The sequence below is a fragment of the Macaca nemestrina genome, chromosome 3 (genome assembly GCF_043159975.1).
Source record: "Macaca nemestrina isolate mMacNem1 chromosome 3, mMacNem.hap1, whole genome shotgun sequence".
Classification (NCBI taxonomy): domain Eukaryota; kingdom Metazoa; phylum Chordata; class Mammalia; order Primates; family Cercopithecidae; genus Macaca; species Macaca nemestrina.
The window spans coordinates 30,186,861-30,189,864 of record NC_092127.1 but is presented as its reverse complement, the minus strand read 5'-3'; the positions used below and the strand labels follow the sequence as shown (position 1 = coordinate 30,189,864).

Below are 3,004 nucleotides of genomic sequence, written 5' to 3'. Positions count from 1 at the left end.
ATCAATTTCAGCAGAAAATGAGGGAACAGGAGAGAGATGGCAGCTGAGGTAATTGGCTGTAAAGGACAAAGTTTGAAATTAAATATTATGGCTTAAATAGTCCTGTAATTCAAGCTTCCCTTCTCTCCCTTCTTCTATCTTGCATTAGAGAAATAAAACAAAAAACTCCTTACTGCAAAATAGAAGACAATCTTTTTCTAATAGAAGAAATTTCTCTCTGCAACATGAATTTGAATACAGCGATTTGATTTCTATGGAGATAAAGAGGCAGAGAAGTTAGTGCTGTTTGGAAGGGAATGTAAATGTGGTGTCAAGGAAGAAAACTTCACGCGCACCGGCTTATTAGAATTTGCTGCATTTTATCCTGTTTTTGTTGAGCAGCAGAAGGGATGCAGGAAGCTTTTTATTTAATTTTTAGGGCAATTAGGGAGAGGAAATCCAGGCTGAGTGACTTTAGACTGCTCATTACCTTCTGGCAGGCAGAAGGAGAGTGCATATTTTAAATGTTAAGATCAGATTATTTATAAGTTTCACTTTGAGATTCAAGGGCATGGGAGGAACGATAACTTGATTAACAGAGAAAACAGCCTTATGTACACAGCTGGTTTAATCTTTGTAATAGGTCACAGACTGAAGAGCAGCATTTCAGTCTCTTCTTGGAAGTGACAGATTCTAGGGAACCACTAAGTTTTAGAAAAATAAAACTTTTAGACAATACCCCACCCCCACCCCAAATCTCTCAGGGAATGTGGTAGTGGGGGATAGGCATTCCTAGGTCTTGCTTTGCTGTGCTGTAATGACAATTTTAATTCCATACCTTTCCTGGAATGAATTACTGACTCCTCTAGAAGTAAGTGAAAGCCACTGAATTTGGTCATTTCATTGTTATATGTAACAAGGTGTCTTGGGTTGTTTTGTAAAATGAATGCATCTACCTGTAAGAGAATTCATGGTCATTTCATTTTCTGGCAATAACTGCTGACTACCTCCTTGATCAGAGGACACAGGCTAACCTGAATGTTCTAAAAAATTTTTGCTGACTATCTTTCCCCGAGAGCTTGTATGGTTTTCTTTGAGGGGTTGTCTGAAGGTCTCTATTCTTAAAGTCCTTTCAGGTAAAAGTAATAAAAATGAACACTACCTAGTGTTCACTTGAAGCAGTGAAGGGACTTTGGAGTATCCCCTGGGTGCTGAAAAGAGCAGGTCAATGTCACCCGAGGAGGACGGGAGTCAGGACCCTCAGGAGCTTGGCAGTGGGAGTGGGCTGCCCTTCTCTCTGAGTGCTGGCCTCAATGTGACTTTGTCTCTGATTTCAGGTCCCGGTGTTTAATTCCTGATACCAATTTCTGGGAGAGAAAATTGAGTTCCTCCCGCTTGGATTAGGTGTTCTCTTGAGGACCTATGAGCGGTGGGCGGGATTGGGGAAAAATCACATGGCTGCCCTGTGCTCCCAGGTGTGCAGAAATTCCTAGCAGGGTGGAAACCTGGTGAGAGGGGAACCCCTTGAAAGTTGTCTCTTGTACTCAGCTAGTCTGTGTGCGCAGGAAAAACAATTTGCTATTTAAAATCCCAGCGAATCCTAAGGAAGTCTCAGAATTCCTTTTTGGAATAGATGAGTTGTTGGCCTGTGAATGAAAGATAAACACCAGGGAAAGGCTTGGAAAGTGTAGGAATGAGGAAAAAAAAATTCTAAACTGACTTTATCAATAAAACAAGAATTTGGAGGTTGCCGGGGACTGGACTGGGAAAAGAAGCTCAGCTGTAGGGAGAAAGCCAAGAGCCAAGAATGTACATGGTGAGTGCAGTGAGCTGAGGAAGTGGGCACAGTGAGGGGTATTTACAGTACGAGCATCTTTAAAAAACATTCAAACTTTTTTTTTTGTTTTGTTTTTTTAATGTTAAAACGGGAACCACTCAGACTGTGTCCTCTCCCTCCTACTTTCCCGGAGGAAGAGAAAAACAATCCTCAATGGCAAATGGCACCTGCAGCAAAGCAACACCAAGAGCTAGCCTGGCTCTCAGGGGGAACCCTGTGCCTCCTCCTCCTCGCTCCTCCTCCTGGTTTCGGTGCTCTTCAGCGGTCCCCAGCCTTTTTGGCACAAGGGACTGTTTTTGTGGAGGACAATTTTTCTACAGGTTGGGTTGGGGGGCTGGTTTCAGGATGAAACTGTTCCACCTCAGATCATGAGGCATTCGATGGTCATAAGGAACGTGCAACCTAGATCCCTGGCATGCACCATTCACAATACAGTTCACGCTCCTCTGAGAATCTAATGAGGCAGAGCTCAGGCGGGAATGCTGGCTCACCTGCCGCTCACCTCGTGCTGTGTGGCCCGGTTCCTAACAGGCCACGGACCTGTACTGGTCAGCTGCCCAGGGACTGGGCACTGCTGCTCTACACTTTCAGAAAAACTTCTCTAAGAATGGACTATAGAAATGATCCCTGAAAGTAGAGTCTTAGTATGGGCATCTTACATCTAGTTTTTAATTTAGCTGGCTGGACACTGAAACATAGTCCTGTCCCTTCCCAGAATGTAGTAAAAGTCTGACCTTATGCCCAGTCTTCAGTTTGTTGGTATTTCATGTGGGGGAAGGAAGTGGTGATTGGACTCGTGAAGTATACAATGAAAGGATCCTTCAACCCAGCTAATGGAACTCAAAATAACTTGAAGCCAGAACCAAGTAGGAGCATATAATATTTGTAAATAGAAGTGTTCTTCTCCCTCTTTCTAAAGAATTTCAAGTGAAATTGGGAGGGGCAGAAAATTTCCTCTGGGAGTAGAAGAGAATGGTGTAGGAATTTAGACTACACTTGTTTGAATTTTAAAAGAGAGGCAATTCCAGCTGAATTTTGGGATAGAAGAATAAGAACCATATATATGTTGAAACAGTACAAATGTGGTAATATGGAGAAATTTTTAGATTGTCCTTTAAAAGTTTCACCTTGAACCTAACGTCATTGTAGCTGCAATGGCATGCACTCTGTATGTATCATCAGAATGGG

General features: G+C 42.7%; 2 pseudogenes; both read right to left on the bottom strand.

Annotated features, from left to right (window-relative positions):
- Nucleotides 1-1,909: 1,909 nt before the first annotated feature.
- Nucleotides 1,910-2,109, bottom strand: LOC112427854 (small nucleolar RNA U3; annotated as a pseudogene).
- Nucleotides 2,110-2,372: 263 nt separating this feature from the next.
- On the bottom strand, nt 2,373-2,459 carry LOC112427855 (small nucleolar RNA U3; annotated as a pseudogene).
- Between the last annotated feature and the right edge of the window lie 545 nt (nt 2,460-3,004).